Raw genomic sequence first — 20,449 nt, forward strand, 5'->3', positions numbered from 1 at the left:
GCCTCTACCTTTCTTGTAACCATCTTTTTTAAATCCCGGGTGGAGGCAGCCCCAGTTCATTAGTATCTCTTGTTTCTCATTCCCTCTCGAATTATTTTTTTGGACAGCCCTTCCCCCAACCACCACCCCTCCTTTCCTCCCTGCCTTTCTTTACTATACGCTTTTCCAAACCGTTCTCCAGGCTTGCTTCCATCTATTCATATGTCTTCGATTTTGGGATTCTTGCTCACGTTTTTTTTTTTTTTTTTCCCATCACTTTATTTCTCATGATTTTCCATATACTCCTCCCCCTCTCCCCATTTTGCTTTAAAAATGTAAATAAAAATGCCCACTGTACATCGCCTTTCAAAATCTTGCAGCTGAAAATCATTAGGAATCTGAGCAGTCCTTAACCCTGACTGAATAATGAGTGTTAGCTTTCTTCCTTCTGGGGCTACCGGTTTTCCTGGTTATTTCTCTTGTGACCAGATGGGATTTTTTTTTTTTTCCTGGAATTTTGAGGAGGACTTTAGTATGCAATTTTGTAGATAGCTGTTGTGAGTATAAACTAGACATATTTCAGAGAATGTTTTCCCTTTGGTTTTAAAATAGTGAATTAAAATCTAAGGAAAAAATAATAGATGACCTGTGTTTGTTATGTAGCCACAATAAAATAAGCTTCTTTTCTACCAAAAAATAGTCTAATTATTATTAGAGTTATTAGATACTAATCTGTGTGAAAACACAAATTTCATTTTCCTCAGAATAAATAGAAGTTTCTAACTTTTAGTTCATTTTGCACTCTACTAAATATGAGTGACACAGCTGTTTTCCTATTACTGTTCAGACCTTATTGTGAAAATATTAGCTGTTTCCTTCATTATAAATTAGATTCTCTTCCTAATGCACTCCTGGGAACCTGCTCCCACCATTTTCAGAGTTCTCAACAAACAGTGTAATCGTGGATTAATTATTTTCTGCGAGACTGTAATCTACTGGACCACATCTTACTATCTTATCTCCAGCATTTAACAGAGACACCTTTCATGTCAGAGGTTCTCAACAAAATTTTTTTTTGAATCTATACATTTAATTACCCAGGAGAGAAGGATTTTTCTTTGCATTCGATCACATATATTGTACATCTGTTTCAAGTATTTTAAAAATTTTATTACTCTGAAATTTAGGAAATTTAAGTTACATTTTTAGCTTAAAATTATGCAGAACACAGGTTGTAAAATTAGAATTGTATAGGAAAGTTACAAATGGCAGCTATGATTCAGAATAGAATGTAAAGAAAACAAATGAGGCAACCAGTAATCTCACCCAAGCAAGAGGAAGTGGAACCGCAGGAGGCAGCAGAGTCTGTTAGGATGAAGAATGTATTGGAAGTTAGGAGGTTCAGACTCTTAAAAGTCCCTGGCTCTGCTAGTTTTTTGGCCTGTATCATTTAACTTTTCCAGTCTGCAATTTTCACATCTTTCAAAATAAAGAAATTGATCTAGAGAACCTGCAACGCCCCTTGGCGCTCTAAAATTCTGTCATTCTTTATCTTAATGACAGTAATGATTAAGATACATTCTCATCAATTACTAAGATATTCCCTTTATGGAGTTTTTAAATTATACTAAATAACTCTGTTATTACAAATTAACGTACCTAATTGTGCCACTTAAGCATATTTATTCCCTCCCCAAAGAAAGCCCAGTAACTTTAAAGTTTATATATTTTAATTCTTAATTAAAAATTATGTTACTGACATGAATTTAAGAAAATTAACTCCTTGAGATAGTTTTGACTAGAATATTTAGCCTCTTCCTCTCTGGACAAAAATATAAGTATGATCTACTTTCCGTAGGAGAATGCCAGCTTTCATTCCTTTCCTCTGGAAGGCAGAAAAAAATAACATTTGTTGAATGTCTACTATGTAGAATTCACCCTGCTAAATTTTTTCATGTCTTTTAAGAATCATTACACATGTTTGATCAACAGTGTAAAATAGTTGCATTGTAGACACTTGTTAGCTTAAATTTAAACTTAATCTAGGCAAACAATAAATTGTAAGTGAGAAGGCAGAAAACCATGATTATAATAGCTATGCTACCTGGCTATCCAGCTGTTTATGATTTTACTGTGATAGCCTATAATAAAGCAAAATATCAATATTTGGACTGTATTGTCTCAGCCTTCTGCAGAAACATTGCCTTTAAATTGTAGTTTATTTTTATGCCTTCTGTTTTTTTACAACTAGGAAATTTTCAGTGTCAAATTTTCAATTAGGAAATTGCCACGTGAATTTGTTCCGATACAACAATAGCTAATATGTTCAGTGTATTCCATATGTCTTTTACAGACTAGATTGATATAAGTTTCTGTTGAGTTTAGCTTCAAGAAAAATTGTTCATGCAAAAAAAAATGCTTCCTATTTGTTTGAAAATGGAAACTATGTAACTGCATATTTATCTTCAATTTGGCAGAAAGACTTCAGTCAGATTTGTAATCAAAGTTGGTAATACATGCCTATCTGATTTCTTCAAGTATTCTATTAGATTAATTCAGTTTAAATATTATATTGAAATGTGTTAATTTGTAAGTTTTATGTTTTTCTGGGAAATAGGACTATAAATCTGAAAAATAATACACTAATCCTTCTGGTTGCCCACTGTTTTTTGAAAATGACACACCCCATTCAGGTTGGGCAACTGGCTTTTGTGAGACCTATAGTTCATGCTAAATGTACATTGAGTCTTGTGGTACCTGAGTGGCTTTTGGTTGAGTGTCCTCCTGGTTTTGGCTCAGGTCATGATCTCTGGATTGTGGGACTGAGTCTGGAGTCGGTCTCTGTGATCAGCACAGAGTCTGTTTGAGAGTCTCTGTCTCACCCTCTGCTGCACCCCACCCTGGTGTGCACACTCTCTTTCTCAAATAAATAAATAAAATCTTTAAATGTATGTCGAGTCTTGATAAGTCTGTTTATCTGTGTTTATCTATGTAGTTGTCTCGGAGTTGCTAGTACTTCTGGCTTTGCCTTCTAGGTCACCATAGGCTTGATGCTTTTGGCCACAAAAGGGTGATTTTATTTTATTTTTTTTATGTGATATCCAGATAGTAGTTTCCTAATAAGCTATAGTTATGTCATCTTGCATCCTTAAAAAAAAGTAATTTTTTTTGGTGAATCTTGCTTGTTTATCAGCTCTTGTATATCCTTTGTTGTCTATTCTTCAATGTGTCTAGCCCCACAGAGAGAGAGTTGTGAAAAAATTCACTTCAGCACACTGATAATCTGGCTCTATTCCATAATTTAATTCTTGTTGCCCTTGCTCTGATTCTTGACATAAGTATGATTTGTACAGGATATAGATAAAACAGTACTGTAGGCTAGATATGATAGGTAGGTAGGCTTGAGCCTTAGATTGTTTAAGTTGTACAGCAGGATTTGTCACTATCTTGGTATCTGGTTTTCCATTTTTTTCAGTTTGTACACTGTTATAAAATGTACTGCTTGAGTGGATTTCTTTGATTCTTTTTTACCCTGCATAATCACCTGCTAATACATCTAATGCCAAATAGGTGTCCACTAAATGTTTAAATAAAGAAATATTGACTGAATGTTCTCTCTTCTTTGTTGTCTCCACTCAAAGCATTAAAAAAGGTTTTCTTATGTTGAAGTTGGCCCATAAAGACACAATTTCAGGCTACTAAAGTTACTTTTTTTTTTTTTTTTTTTTTTAAAGTTACTTTTGCATGATGCCTCTTGACACACTGAGCTGATTCTATTGGCTACATTATCTTTTCTGTGCCCAGTCATATATCTTCATAACATTGTGTTCATTTTATCCTACCTGCTTTTCCATCTACTACTCTGGATTGTTGTCTTTTTCTGTCTGACTTATGTCAGTCATCTTTTTAAATGTCTGTTTTGTTTCATCTTTTATATATCCTCATTCTCTAGTTATTCTGGGCACCACTTGTTTGTCTCAGTTTATTTTGGTTTATCAGTTGGTTTCTAGTGAATAAAATTCTTTGGCATTTATATTTACATATTTATATGTATATGGTACTTATAATCTGAAAAGGGAGAAGAGTTTTTAAGCTTTCTGAAACACATTTTTTGTAAGAGGTCATCCCTAGTTTCAGCCTCAAGGTCACTTAGAGCTGATATATTGGTAGGACATGTGCTCTTGAGTTGTTTTCCAGTAGTGGTGATGGATTTGTGTCCAATCGCACATTGTTACCCACTCCCTTTGTGACTCTTGGCATGTATTCTGAGGCAACTGGCCAGGATTAGTGGTAGAAACTAGTTATGGAACTAAGCAAAACTTATAGGTTGAATTTCCAACCTTGGCAAAATAATTAGCACCTTGTGTCAAATATTGGACATACATATTTTGTATTTCATTATTCTAGGACCCTAAGAGATTTTTAAATTTCTGTCAGATAAGGTCCAATATTATTGTGAACTAATCAGTAATTACTGTGTAGATTTTTCTGAAAGAAAATTTAAAAAGATTAATTACTAATCAAAAGTATACAAATATACTAAAGTTGAGATTGGGTCCCATATATGTTTTTTTTTTTTTTCTTTCCTCGTTATGCTATCATCAGTAGTCTTCCATTAATGTAGACCAGTCAGTAGATCCCAAATAAGTAGCATCAGAATCCTTTGGGGCTTTGTTAAAAATCCAGATTCCTTAGTGCTATGTCAGATGTAATTGAATAAAACATTCTGGGAGTGAAGCCCACAGTGTGTTTTAGCAAGTCTTCCAGGTGATCCTAAACTAAAACTAGGTTTTGAGAACCACTGCTTTAGATCTTTTACGAATTGTTTTTAGTAACTCCATCAGTATTTGTTGAAACAGACTAAGTTAAGGTCTATGTTACAGCTACCATAAGCTGATTACTTAAAAGCATTTTTGTAGAAATATTGACTGAAGTAGTGAAAGGTAAAAGTCATCTCTTTGAGATTTATGATACCTGATTTTTAGGAAATTTCTTGTGGTTTTTCTTTCTCAGCTATGAGTAATACATCAGGAATACATGTTTTAAGCCTTTACTTAAAAATAGGTCCTTGGGGTGCCTGGGAGGGTAAGTTGGTTGATTGCCCAAGTCTAGGTTTCAGCTCAGGTCATGAGATCAAGTCCTGCATGGGGCTCTACTGTCAGTGGGGAGTCTGCTTGAGATTCTCTCTCTCTTACTGCCCCTCCTTCACTCTCATGCATACTCTCTCTCAAATAAGTAAATCTAAAAATTAAAAAAAAAAAAGTCCTTGGTGAAATCTGTAGTTGTAACATAAATTTTAAAAAACATTATAAATAAGTAATTCCAGGAAGCCATCACCTGAACCAGTAAAGTCTGGATTACGCCCAAGGGAAGGAAATACCCAGATACAGATGTCCAGAAATCAGTAAGTTTATTTTGTAAAGCTGCCAAGTTCATGCTATTGTATTCAAAATCAACAGGGCCAAAGGTTGCATGTGATTCAGTACTTGACCAGTGGAAATTCTCTAGATTTTAGTAGAGACTATTTTTTCTTTTTAAGAAAATTAGTTTTGAATAGGCAAAGCACTTGCTATCTTTGTCCTATTGTTTGATTTAGTTAAATCTGTAGATAGGATTAAAAACTATTGAGAGTTGATAGTCAAGGATAGGGAGTGACTTTACAAGCATTCTTCCCACAGGAAGTCAGGTTAAAAATGGAACTATTGAAAACAAAAGATTGGTACGAAGTTATTAAAATCGAAGGGACTAGAGAAGATGCCCTCTTTTTTTCTTTTAAATTTATTTATTTGATAGACTGAGCAAGAGAGAGAACACATGAGCAAGGACAGAGGGAGAAGCAGACTCCCCACTGAGTATGGAGCCCAACTCAGGGCTCCATCCCAGGTCCCCAAGATCATGACCCAAGCTGAAGGCAGATGCTTAACTGACTGAGTCACCCAGGCATCCGAAGAAGATGCCCACTTAATGAAAATAATAGTCTCAGTTCCCTTTCCTGTAATTTTCTTACACAGAACTCATTGTGCTGTCCCTCGTAATGTGCTTTTATGTGTGTGCCAGTGCTGCCATCACTACAGACCACTAACGCTCCAACTTCACAGTTCTTCCCCTGTCAAGTACTTAGTACTTACAGCAGCAATCACTGATGACTTTTCAAAGACTCTTACTTTATGAGATTAACTCTTGGGGTCTTTAAATACTTTTTAGTCTAGATTAAATAAAGGCAGATACTATGTTTTCAGTATAAGAATTCACTTCTAAAATCTGTTTTTTTAAATTTTTTTAAAAGACTTTATTAAAAAAAAATAAAAGACTTTATTTATTTATTAGAGACAGAGAGAGAGGTTGAGAGAGAGAGGCAGAGACACAGGCAGAGGGAGAAGCAGGCTCCATGCAGGGAGCCTGACGTGGGACTTGATCCCGGGGCTCCAGGATCACGCCCTGGGCTGAAGGTGGCACTAAACTGCTAAGCCACGGGGCTGCCCTAAAATATGTTTTAAACTATATACTTCAAAAACCCTAAATACTGATATTTGGAAAACTCCTATTATTTTATTTTTTTAAGGTTAGGGTTTAGGTTTGATTGAATATAACAGAAAATCCAAACTTACTGTGGCCTAAAACAGATAATTTTAGTTTTTCTCCCACATAAAAATGCCCAGAGATAGTCAATACTAATCTGATATAGTGGACCTGAAGTAATAAGAACACAGCTCTTTACTGCAGTGTTACCTCATGAACCAAAATTGCTGTTGGAGCTCTAACCATTGCTTTCATTGTAGTCAGAAGGAAGGATGGAAGGAAGGATGAAAGGAAGAAGAAAGGCGTGTTTTCCTTCTTTAAAGGATACTTTTTTGAGGTTACATCTAGTCTTTTAAGCTTATATCCAGTTAGCCAGAATGTGGTCCCATGGCCATCCCTAGACACAAGGAAGGCCAGGATATGTAGTCTTTTCTGGGAAACCTGTGCTGAGCTAAAAATTGGAGGTTCTATCTGTAAGAAATAGGAGAGAATAGGCATTGGAGACAGCAGCTTCTCCATAGTATATAAATGAATCATTTTAGCAAGGAAGACATTTTCCATTTCCGGTTAAAGTTGACAATACTTCAGCAGATACATTCTTAGACTTGCAAAAGCAGTGACCGAAGTGGAAAATATGCTAAGAGATATGATATATTGTAGCAGACCAAAAAAGAAAACTATCTTGGAACACTCTAAACTCTTGAGTTTAACTTTGTACTTTCTTTGTGTATTTTCTTGGGCCAGATTTTTATAATCCTGGGATCATAACGGAAAACCGGTATGTTTAATACTTTTCAACTCATTAAGTGAAAGGCAAATGGAAATCAAATGAAAAATGATCATCTGTTCTATTTCATTTTTTATTTTGTTTGAAGAGCTCAAGGAATTGCATGGTAAAGTAGTGGTTGTAATGAGGATGGTGGCCAACACTGCTTACTCTTCTTTTGTTTCTAGTTTGCTTCCCAGGCATGTATCCATGTGTTTTATCTCCCCCCAAAATGTTGCATCAGGTTCCACTTAGGTTTTTCTCATCAGTTCCAAAAGTTTAGTCTCCATAGGGGAAATAAACCTGTCCATCTGGGGCAATGTTGGTTTATCAGTGCTTTTGCCAATATTGACTGTTTTTGTATCTTTGACCTAAAATTTTGGAAACTCAGAGAAATCTGTGTTTATGCATTTTTTGTGTTTTTGAACTTAAATATTAATATTTTAAGCATGTAATGTCAAACATAGGTGTTTAATCATTTGGGAGTGGGTTGAAGAGGGTAGAGAAGTCTCCTCTGGGTTGGTATGGCATTATTCTTTGGGCCCAGAGGATTTAAAAGGCATATGTCACAAATATATCCATCTCCTTTCACAGATAATTGCAAGTGAGCGGTTTTTTAAGTAGACTATGTTAGAAGGTTGTGTATTAGCAAAAGGAATAATAACTTTGACTGAAGATAGGCTAGTGATCTCAAGCCTTAATTTTCTTGAGCTGAGCTGGGATGCCCAGCAAAGTCCAAAATAAAATTTTATATAATACAGATGTCTTCTGTTATTGGTATTGGATAATATTCTTTCATTTTAACCAAAGGTAGTATGTAAAAATATAAACACCTGGGATAAACTTTGCTTTTCAAGTGGTAGACAGTTATTCCAGAAGTAAATTTATTATTGTTGTGATTATTAGTAGTATATATAATAGCACTTACTATTTTTGAGTGCTTGCTGGGCATGGTGCTAAATCCCTTAATATGCATTTTCTCATATTATCCTCATAATTATATAAAATAAACAATATCATTGTTTCTATTTTACAGATGAGAAAACTGGAGATTAGGGAGAGCACTTTGACATTTGGATTCAAATGGTCTGTTTAACGTCAATGTCTTTGTAAAGAACTGATCATGCCTGAAGATTTAGTGTTCTAGGTCTAGGCCAAAACTTGGTAGTTATAGGGCAGTCCTAGGGAAGGTTTGATTAAGTGGTAGTGGCAAGGAAATGAAGTTCTTTGATTGGCTACACTGTAACGCAGGAAAAAGATACTAATACTCAGTACATCAGTGAATTCAGAGTGTCTCTATTTGGAGAGAATTTTCTCGGCTTTGATTGTTTTTTGCTTCTGACAGAAAAAAGAATGATTTTTTTTTTTCTTTGCTTGATGATAAAGAGGATAGTGTCATTAGAATGACACTGCATTTTGAACATCAGATAAATTGTGAAGCAGGTAAACATGGTACCAAAGCCTCTTCGGGCCTCTCCCTCCCCTGCAGGCTTTACAGGATAATTTAGAATACTTTACTGTAGGGTTCCTTAACTATCTGAATTCCCCTAAGTTCCTTTGTGTGTTTGTTTACAGTTAATGTGTTAAGAGCCATTGACATTTGAAGATCATCAGAAGTGAAGATAAAACATCTCAAAAATTATAATGTAAGTGAATGGGAAAATGGAATTAAACAATGGACAAAAGTTAATATTGTCACCAATATTTCTGGAATCCATATTCTTTTATCCCGACTGAAATTTATGCATTTGAGTAACCAGTACCTTCAAACTTTAGTTCCATGTCCCAGTCCTTAAAATTCTGTGTTCTCTTCTATACAGAGTAAACGGTTGCTATGTTTTAGTCACCAGTAATTTTCCACTAAAATTCTTTTGGCTTCTGTGTACTGTTTTTTCCCTTTTTTCTCTTTAGTAGTTTGCTGTTTGACAATGGCTCATCTTAATGCTTAAAATTGTATGTGTGTAGAGACTGAGGTTTTTGTTCTTTGGCAGCTGATGTGTTTTGCGCAGTTTTAATTTTACTACTGTTTTGTATATTTCTTAGCCAAAAATATGACCAGTTAGCTATCTGGGCTCCTCCCTTCCTTCCTTCTTCCCTTTCTTCCTCTAAAAATTTGTTTAGCATCTACTATATGGCCTGCACATTATGCTAGATCCAGAATTCCTAAGGCATTGGTGCTGAAATGAGTTGTGTCATCTTTTTATACAGTTAGGGACGTTAGAGACATCTGGTGTGACTACGACTTGTGATGACCTAAAGTGTGACTGAGGACCACCTGTGTATTTCAGTCACTTTGTGGTGTTTGGTAGATATTTAGCTTCCTATGTTCCATCACAGAAATTCTGAATCACTGGGAGTGGCCCCCCAGGAATCTTCATTTAAAGTGAGAACCTTCAGGGATGGCTGGGTGGCTCGGTGGTTGAGTGCCTCTGTTTGGTCCAGGGCATGATCCTGGAGTCCCGGGACTTTTGAGTCCCACTTTGGGCTCCCCACAGGGAGCCTGCTTCTCCCTTAGCCTGTGACTCTGCCTTTCTTTCTCTGTGTCTCTCATGAATAAATAAATAAAATCTTAAAAAAAAAAAATAAAGTGAGAACCTTCAATCCAGATACTTTTTGGACTCTAAACATTTGTAGATGCAGGAACAGACCTAGAGAAGTTTAAATAAATCACCCAAAGATATAATATGTGTTAGATGGCCAGAGAATACTGGTGTTGCTTCCTCCAATTAGTGTTAGAAATGATCTCCTGACTCCCAATTCTAGACTTCACTAAATCACCTGGTGACTTTTGTTGGGCCAGGCAGCTTTACTATGTGTATATGTAAAATCATAACAAATCTGTCACTGTTAATTAAAAAAATGCACATATGGGTTTTGTGCATGAAAAACATGGACTGTTTCTTCATTAGATATGTGACTGGTTCTGATTTTGAAATCACTGGGTAAAAAGACCTAAGTAGTCCCAAGTAGAGGGCCCCTGCTCTCACCCTCCCCTGCCATGGTACTATTCCTACTTGGCCTTTAAGTTTTATGCTTTTTTTTTTTTTTAAGATTTTATTTATTTATGAGAAACACACAAAGAGAGAGAGTCAGAGACACAAGCAGAGGGAGAAGCAGGCTCCATGTGGGGAGCCGGATGTGGGACTCGATCCCAGGTCTCCAGGGTCAGGCCTTGGGCTGAAGGCGGTGCTAGACCGCTGAGCCACCCAGGCTGCCCAAGTTTTATGCTTCTGAGAAAGAGGGATTTGATTTAATTTTGAATTATGGTAGCTAGCGTAGTGCTTTGCAAATAATAGGTGCTTGCTAAGTTTTAGTATTAATAACTTACTGCTAAAACTTTTACTGTAAAAAACTTGTTTTTTTTTCCCTTTTGGGTTCTATGAGGTACTATTAGGAGTGGTTTTATTTTCTTAGTATGGAATCTGATACTTTATATACCAAGACAGAGACCTTAAGCAGTTGAAGTTATTTTATATTTTTAATAGTGAATTATTATTGCTGAGAATTACAGTATCTGAGGGACTTAAATAATCTAAATTATTTTCTGAACTATAAGAGTTTGACTTCGTTTTAGTATTCTGTATATTTTATATTGTATTGTGTATGGTATACTGATAATTACTGAGTTATAATCTTACATTAGTAAATCCAATTAGTTATCCAATTTTTGGGAAATATTCGGTAATTCTTGAATTTATTAGTAAGTTTAACTACAAAATGCCATTACCCAATTTTCTGGATATTTTGGGACATGTTTTAATTATATGATGTAAGAAAAGTGATATTTTTTATTATTTTTTTTGAAAAGTGATATATTTTTTTTTTTTTTTAATTTATTTATGATAGTCACACACACAGAGAGAGGCAGAGACACAGGCAGAGGGAGAAGCAGGCTCCATGCACCGGGAGCCCGATGTGGGATTCGATCCCGGGTCTCCAGGATCACGCCCTGGGCCAAAGGCAGGCGCTAAACCGTTGCGCCACCCAGGGATCCCTGAAAAGTGATATTTTAAAGTCACTTATTCATTTCTGATGTTTAAATATTTTGAATTTTTTTAAAAGGTTTTATTTACTTATTCATGACAGAGAGGCAGAAACATAGGCAGAGAGAAAAACAGGCTCTACAGGAGTAGAGTCCTCCCCCACGTGGGACTCGATCCCGGGACTCCAGGATCATGCCCTGAGTCAAAGGCAGATGCTCAACCACTGAGCAACCCAGGTGTCCCACTATTATGAATTTTCTTTCTGTTAAATGATTTTGCTTTTTTTTAACCACAGGCCCAAAATCATAAATACAATAGCTCTAAAAGGGAACTTTATTATGTAGTCTAACTCCTTCTTTTTTTAATGTTGAGGCACTAAAGAGTGTGTAAGAGTGGAAGTTTTGTTGTGTGTTAATGTACATTTGTGAACAAACAGGATAACGTTTATGTTTCTATGATGGTATGGTGAAATGCTTTCAAAACTGTAAAGTGTAACACAAATATAATGTATTATGATTACTGCTATGATGATCCTATGTCTTCTGTGTTTTCTTGTGTCTTAACTGAAAATATTCACTATTGTTTAATTTAAAATCAAAAGAGAAATACATATGTTTGTTTCTTGGTCTTCCACCCATTTTCCATGGAAAAAATGAATGAATGCTTAGTATTAGCCCTCAATGTAATCAAAGTAGCTAATAGTAATGTTAACACATCTTAGTATAGTTTTTGTAGTTACAAAGCTGTTTGACCTACATCATCTCCATTATTTCTCATAACAGCCTTGTGAAGTAGGTCTTCATATGACAGATCAGTAACTGAAGCTCAGAGAAGTGACACGACTATCCATTATCTCTTGCTTATGAGAGATGGAACTGGAACTGGAACTTTGACTCTAAATGCCATTCTGTTTCCACTGCCCAGCATAAATCATAACATGGAACTCCTGAAATTTCATGGGGTATATACATCTTAACTATTTAAAGGAAATTCTGAATATTGGAAAATTGGTGACAGGTTCATCTGGTCCTGCCAGCCTATTTATGCAGTGCAGACTTCTCTTTAAAAGTCTGAATCATGTTACTACTCTTGAAGTACTTAGAAGAGATGCAAGTGTCTTTTGGATCAAAGACTCATTCTTAGCATGGCTATCAGCGTGTGCTGCTTAAAATTGTTTGAGTGTTTAAATGTTTAAAAACAGTAGTAATTCTGTCCTCTGGAAGTATATTGAACTGTATAAGCCCAAAAAAAATATACCATGATATGATACAACACAGTGTACTGAAAAGTCTTGATCCTTAGTCCTTGGTTCTTTAGTTCTGATTCTACTTCTTGACTGTAACTCTGGATGGGTCATTTGATATCTGTGAGCCAGATTCCCTTATCTGGAGAAAGGGTAAAATCATAACCTGCCATCCTACCTTTACAGGATTGTTGTGAGGCCTAAATATGCGGATTGATGATGACAATTATAAGAGAAAAATCAGTTAACAGCTATGTAGTGTGTACCATGTGGTAGGCACTGTTCTAAGTATTTTATATATGTTAATTCATTTAGTTCTCGTAACAGTCCTATATGAAGTATAAGAATTGTCATTATTCCCACTTTGTAGGTGAGGAAACTGAGAGGTGAAGTAACTTCCTCAAGATTATACAGAGTAATTGAACCGAATTCAGTACCCGGCAATCTAGCCCTAGAGTTGGTAGTATGTATGGGAGATAATGTATGGATGAGAGTGCTTTGACTTTTCTAAAGGACTATGCTAATGGTTCAATATTTTAAAAAAAAATTGTTTAAAAAGCAAGATGTGTTCTTCATCTTTATCATACAGATAGAGAAAAAGAAAGCAAAAACAAGCAAGAAAAAGTATCTTTTTGATTTATAATTTTTTACAATTAAACTTGTAAATTTGGAAAAGTCTTTGAAATTATGGAGAGATACATCACTGAATGATGCTAAGACATTCGATTTTTTACTTTAACCTTTCCAGGCTAGAATGAGAAAGAGACATTGAATGCTTTTCTTTTTCTACTGACTGTTTTAAGTTAATGACTGCAAAACAAAACAAAACACCTGTGTTAACTTACGGGATTTTGAAGGTTGTGCAGAAAATTTTTATCTCATTACGCTGTAAAGAGAGTGACCAATTAATAGTAATAATTAGTTTTGCTCTATCTAGGATAAAAAAAAAAATCTCTCTAGGTAGCCTGAAGAATGGATATGTGACTTTCTGATTTTGAATTTGAATTCAGATTTGCATGATGGAATAAGAAAATTATATGTGAGGTCATTTATCAAAGCCTGAATTCCCTATGTTGTTTCTGTTTGGGTAACAGTGTTTTTGAGCAGGCATTTATTGCATAGGTCAACTCTTCTTTTTTAGTATTTCTGATCTTATATTTCATTTTGGGATGGAAGTGTTCTAAAAGGAAATGCAATTTCAGAGTCAGGCACTTTGAGTTCTAATGATGTGACCAATTTTCAGTTTAGTATGACATTTTCTCAGCTAAGCTGAAATATAAATAACTTTTCTCTTCGATTCTACTAATGAATCCATATAATTTTTAATTTTAGCCTTCATCTGAGTTTTAGTCAGATTTAGAAGTTCTGAGAAATTCTTTTAAGGGGTTGCTGAGGGTGTTGGGATTGTCATTGGGACTCAAGGTGCCTCTTATTTCATTTTTACTCCATCCTCTATGGGCACACTCATTTTGGCTAGAATGCTTTGGCTTTTGCTTGCTTTATTTATTTAGATTTCCCGATAAGAGCTTTGAAAAAACACTACTCTGCAGAAAAAAAGAGAAGTATGTACGGTATTTCCTTTGCAGCCTGGTTTTTCACACTTGCTGGTACATTACCAAATTATATGCTGTACTTTTATTTTTGGAAGTATAGTTGCTAGACCTGAAAACAAAATAATGCAAATTAAACTGTCCCCAAGGTCACATGTACCTTAGAACCTTGCCAGACTAAGTGCCAACCTGCTCCAGCTGTCCCAAGCTCAAATCCTCTTTGTTTGGAGAATACAAAATGTAGTCTTTCGTCTCTATCAGCATCAGATGCCATGATGATAAGATCATTTATGTCCTATCTTTTATATTCTAGACTGGTTAAGAAATTTAGGGTGCTGGTGTAGCATTTCAAAAATAATTATAAGCTGTAAATTAATTTGTTTTTGGTAGTTTTTCTATTTTGGGGATCCTGCAAATATTCTGACAATAAGTCTTTTGTGTCCTAATGTTTTACACACACTGCAGGCCTTTTATTATTTTCTTAATAAAATTTTGAACAGAATGACTAATAAAGCATGAACAGTGCTTATGACACTGTAGTCCATTGTGTAAGTACTGAAAGCAAATTTGCATTCCTCGAAAAGCTTGTTCACAGTCAGAATATAGACCACATTCTTTAATGTTCTTGGGCAAACATGTTATGTATGTGTTCAGGACATTACTTTCAAGAGCATAATTTTTAAGAAGAACCTTTTCTTTCCATGGAATACTGAAGAATAGTTAAATTGGCAGTAGGAGTGAAGCGGTTCAAATAAGGCAAGTGGTTTAGATTTTATTGTAATGACTATGGTCAATAATAACTGAAAATAAAAGATGTGCAACCTCTCCCAAATCCTCTGGAGGCATTTGTTGATTAGGATATATGAAAATATAGGTGACTTGTTTTCAGGTTGTTTTGAATCAAAAATGTACAATGCTTGGTATGTTTATCTGCACCTTTAGTTTTCAGACGTACTTTTTCACTTTTGGTAGAAATGTTTTTATTGGATTTTGGAATATTAAATCAGAAGTAAGAAGAAAAAATATGGCCTCTGTTAATGTTTGGATTTTATATTTCTGTTTATTATTGTGAAATACCTCCAAGTGTACTGTGAATGACAATGAAGTAATAATAATTCCATTAACAGTCCAGCAAATCTGTAGAGCCAGAGACGTTCAATGCTTTGCTGATGGTTACATTGAAAAATATAAGTAATAGTTTACTGATTGAAACTTAGCAGTCTTCTGTTTGGATATATCAGAAGTTACATAGGATGTGTCTGTGTATGTGTGTAATACATGTATTAATATAAATACATAAAATATAAAAACATATGTATATAAAAACAAAAATATAAAATTATAAATATACACATAGAAAACTATTTCACATTGATATTTATTCTTTAAGTGATTCATCAAACTCTTAAAATTGAAAAGTTTGTACATTCAGTTATCATAATCAAATGAGGACATTTTACAGTACAGATCTAAGTAAGAAGTACTTTTAGGATCAGGTGCTTTGCTCCATTTTAATTTTATTAATGGATTCCTCCTTAAAAGGAGACCCTTATTTCTAATCTCATCCTGTTTTCCCTCCTGAAGAGGATACTCTTATTTTCACAATGCTATTTGTCGAACACTTTCTACCACTTTGAATTATTTAACACTAATAACTTTGTATAGATCATGTTTTTGATCCTCATTACAGTCTTAGAAGGTATCATTATCTTATTTTAGAAAGAAAGAATAGAGCCAGATTAAGTAACTTACCTGAATTATTATTTGCTGAGTGGTGAAAGCAAGTCTCTCTGACCCTAAAGCTTATGTTTTCAGTCACTAAGCATTTCTGCATCTTGTTCTGGCTTTGTGTTCTCTTCTGTGTTTCTGTTGAGTCCTTTATATTCCTTCATTCATTACTATATTGTTATGAGACACTTATATATCTGGCACCTTCATTATAAGACTGTAAGTCCCTTGAAAAAAATGAATCTGTTTTTAGCTCTATCCCCAGTACATAATACATTGTTGATGTTAGTAAACATCTGTGGAAGAGAGCTAGGTGGGAGGGTATGATAAGGGAAACTCAGGAAGTTCCTGCTCCCCAAATGGAGGGGAAACATGGGAAGAGCAGGAAGTCAGGTGGCTTTGTACCTTTAGTTGGAGGTAGACATTCTTTTTGTTTGTTTTTTTAAAAATATTTATTTATTTATCTATATATTTATTTATTTATTTATGATAGAGAGAGAGAGAGAGAGAGAGGCAGAGACACAGGAAGAGGGAGAAGCAGGCTCCATGCCAGGAGCCCGACGCGGGACTTGATCCTGGGACTCCAGGATCGCACCCTGGGCCAAAGGCAGGCGCTAAACCACTGAGCCACCCAGGGATCCCCGGAGGTAGACATTCTTAATCTCCATCCTTCCAAGGAAGCTGAAGCTACTCTGAGGCATGAGAATATTTGGAGGCAAGAGGTGAACCCTGCTCCCTGGAGGCAGATTTCTCTACCTTTAGCAGCATTAACAGTGATGCTTGTAAGTTTAGTAGTTTTGAGGCATGAAGTACTTCTCTAGTAGGTACCAAAATTTATTTGCTTGGACATAATTGTCTTAATTTGCAAGTTTTTAGCTTGATTAGCTCGCAGGAATGAATATAATTTTTAAAAAATCTCCTAACTAAAACAAAAAATAAAAAAATGGAGAGGATTTTCTCTTATTTGGTAATACTCTTTTGAAAAGCACATAGAGAGTAATTCCTGTCCTACTAATAATTAGTTTGTATAACTCTGTTCACCTAACTCTACACTTTGAAATCCTAGAACTTTTGAGACCAAAAGGGTGGAGCATTGTTCTTAGGAATACTGTATGTAGCAAAGGGAAAAAGACACTCTGTTATAATAACAGCAGACCAGTAAATGTGTGGGAATGACTAAGAGTCAGATGATGGGATTTCTGTTTTGATCTTGTAGTGGAAGCAAAACTGTGTCACTCTGGCTAAGGTAGTGGCAGGGCTATTAAAAAACAGTATGACTAGTGCTGCTCTCTGTGTTGTGCCTCTCTTACTCACTATTGACCAGAATTCTGTTCTTCCACATGTAATGTGTATATGTGTATTCATTTGGTTGTTTTGTGGAACCAGAAGTTAGCATTTCAATAAGATTGATTTGATTCTTTTTCATTAGAAATAAAGAGAACAATCTGATTTAGGATGGGATGAGGAGTGGGTTGAAAAGGGGGGAATTCTGGTGACAGTGACTTTTCCATTTATGAGGGCCATCCTGCTGCAAATTTGGATAAATATGTTTATGAATGTAAATTGTTTGCATGTTCATGTAGTCTTAACTGCTCTTCCTAAGAGTTGATAACGAATCAGAATTTAGTACGTTAAACTTAATATAGTTTTATCCTAAGAGGTATTTTGAGCCTCTTAGGAAGTGGAGTTTATATATAAGTATAAAGGATAATTGGTATTATTAATCTGAGTATTCCACAGTGCTAGTTATCTTTTGATTAGTTTTATTGCTTTTGAGAAAATATTCTTTCCATAACAACTTGATTAATTTCTAAAATGTATGTTTTATTATGATTTATTATGATAGCACACTTGACTTATCTGAGTAAGGGTATTTAATGCTTTTGAGGTCAGGAATTATGTTTTGCCTACCCTAAAGATATTATGACTGTTTTTGTTTCAAAGTACACTTAACTCTCCATTATTCCGAATCCTATTAATTACTTACAGGTTATCCAGGGCCTGTGAATTTTCTATTCATATATGGCTTATATATTTAAATCATCTTGTCAGTTTTTTTTTTGTTTTTTTTTTTGTACTTCCATCAAAGGACTGATAGGAACAGAAGGGAATCATGGTTATAACTTAATTTTATTTCTTTTTTAAAAGATTTTATATATTTGTTAGAGAGAAAGAACGAATAGGGTAGAGGCAGAAGGAGAAGCAGACTCCCCAACGAGGGGCTCAGTCCCAGGACCCTGAGATTATGACCTGAGCCAAATGAAGGCAGACACTGAACTGACTGAGTCGCCCTTAAGTTTATTTCTTAATCACAACTGTGACTAACTAGAGATTTGGACAGAAAAATGCCCATACTAATTAAAAATGAGGAATAAAATTTCATGGTGTTGCAGTTGGGTGAGGGCCTGTTTTTTTTTTTTTTTTTAAGATTTTATTTATTTATTTATGAGAGACACACAGAGAGAGGCAGAGACATAGGCAGAGAGAGAAGCAGGCTCCTCTCAGGGAGCCCGATGTGGGACTTGATCCCCAGACTCGGGATCACACCCTTGAGCTGAGGGCAGATGCTCAACTGCTGAGCCACCCAGGCGTCCCATGGGTGAGGGTCTTTCTATGGGGAAGGTTTTTGCAGTATAGCTAAGATATGATGTAGAACAAGTCTTTGAATCACATTTCCAAGTGAGACAATAGTTTATTTGTGTATGTGTGTGTGTGTGTGTGTGTGGGAGGGAGGGAAAAGTTGGGGGCATTTTAACTAGCTAGATGAAGGGATATAAAAAAAGTAAAACCCAGTTTAGCACATATTTCCACTATTTAGAATTGTAACTCTTCAACTCATTTATGATCCCAGAATTTTATATTTTTGCTCTGAATCATAGAATCTTAGCTTTGAACTTGGAGATCATCTTGTATTGCAACTCAGCCCTTTAGTCTTCCTCATGACTTGAATGTCACCGTTGAATTGAATTCCTTTGAATGTCATCTAATAACATCATTCACAAAGCCCTCACGTCTTCAGCACTTCCTGCTCTGTTTCGAAGACCAGTCTCAAGATAAAAAGAGGACTTGGATGTAAGAAACGACACTTTTTGTAGTCAGTCAATTAAATGGATTATTGATAATGGAGAATGATGGCTTAGTTTAGAAACGTAATTGTATTTTTCAGTTAAGTACACTTTGGGGAAAATCTGCATATGTAGGGGAGGGAGAGGTGGCACTTACTGACTAAAGCAGATACTATGCAGTGGCTAGAGTTTAATTTGAATAGTAACACCACAGTTCTTCTGAGCTTGACTTTGAAATCTCTGTGAAGCTGTTACAAAATAAGGGCCATTTAAAAGTATTTGGACCATTAACCTATAACTCTTTATATATCATATTTTCATTTGTGTGCCCAAATTCTAAGTTGGCTTTTGTCAGAAATGATAAGAAAATTTTTTTTCATATCTTATGACATTCTGCTTATTCTTTTATTCTTTGTAATGATAGAACTGATCATCTCAAATATTTATTTAATGTTTTTTTCTATAAATCAGTTATTCCTTTAAGTTATTCTAGTATAGGGATCCCTGGGTGGCGCAGCGGTTTGGCGCCTGCCTTTGGCCCAGGGCACGATCCTGGAGACCCGGGATCGAATCCCACGTCGGGCTCCCTGCATGGAGCCTGCTTCTCCCTCTGCCTATGTCTCTGCCTCTCTTTCTCTCTGTGTGACTATCATGAATAAATAAATAAAATCTTTAAAAAAAAATTAGTTATTCTAGTATAAATAGGTTAGGCCTGTTATTTTATTGATGCCGTTTTTAATACAATGGATATGTTATAAATGCTAATTTCTAAAGAGTTCAGATTTTCGTTTAGGAAGTTTCCTTGGTAAATAAGCGTTTATGAATTTGTGCATTTTATCCAACTAGAAAACATACGTTTGTTTGACAACATTAGCAAAAAAACAGTAAGAAATAGCTGTGAATTAAAGATGAATGTGCTGAATGAATCTGGAAAGTCTTTCTGAAAAGATGTCTTGTTTCTTAAAAAGCCCCATGCGTACTTTTTTTTTTTTTTAAGATTTATTTTATTTATTCATGAGAGTACAGAGAGAGAGGTAGAGACACGGGCAGAGGGACTAGCAGACTCCATGCAGGGAGCCCGATGTGGGACTCGATCCCAGGACTCCAGGATCATGCCCTGGGCCAAAGGTGGTTGCTAAACCGCTGAGCCACCCGGGTGTCCCACCTTTTTTTTTTTTTTTTAAACAACTTCTCTTAAATTTTAAGACTCTAAACTTAAGTCTTAAACATTTTAACAGTAACTTCATTTTCAACATTTTAGCACATTATCAGTGGCAGAATGTTCCTATCCCAACCCCTTTTTTTAATCATTGGGGTTTACCTATAAAAGACTCTTAACAATGCACGTAGCATTTTCAGTTTTTTTTTTTTTTTTATAACTATCCAGTGAGATAAGAAGAGCAAGTATTTTTATCTCTACTTGTAATATGAAGTCAAGGCTCTGAAAGGCTAACCAACTTTCCTTGAATTATGAGACCAATTGTTTTCTTTCTTGTAGTTTAAACTCACATGTCTTGGTTGGAGTGGGCGAGTAGCTTATCTATGTGTTAGCATTTGCCAAAGTGTCCTTTGCTTCATATTACAAAGATACTTTTTAGTATGGTAACACAGTCCAC

General features: G+C 35.3%; 1 protein-coding gene across 6 annotated transcripts in view; it reads left to right on the plus strand.

Annotated features, from left to right (window-relative positions):
- The window catches only part of MTMR2 (myotubularin related protein 2), a 121,711-nt gene that overhangs the window by 476 nt on the left and 100,786 nt on the right, over nucleotides 1–20,449 (plus strand). For 3 of the 6 annotated variants that reach the window (XM_038568233.1, XM_038568234.1, XM_038568231.1), the window contains exon 2: nucleotides 8,840–8,910. The exons of 2 other annotated variants lie outside the window; for them this stretch is intronic. The gene's annotated coding sequence lies outside the window, so the exon portion shown is untranslated. Of the gene's footprint in view, nucleotides 1–8,839; nucleotides 8,911–16,338; nucleotides 16,551–20,449 lie in introns of those variants that run through there. One more of the 6 variants, XM_038568232.1, reaches the window with a different exon arrangement.

The sequence above is a fragment of the Canis lupus genome, chromosome 21, assembly GCF_011100685.1.
Source record: "Canis lupus familiaris isolate Mischka breed German Shepherd chromosome 21, alternate assembly UU_Cfam_GSD_1.0, whole genome shotgun sequence".
Lineage (NCBI taxonomy): Eukaryota > Metazoa > Chordata > Mammalia > Carnivora > Canidae > Canis > Canis lupus.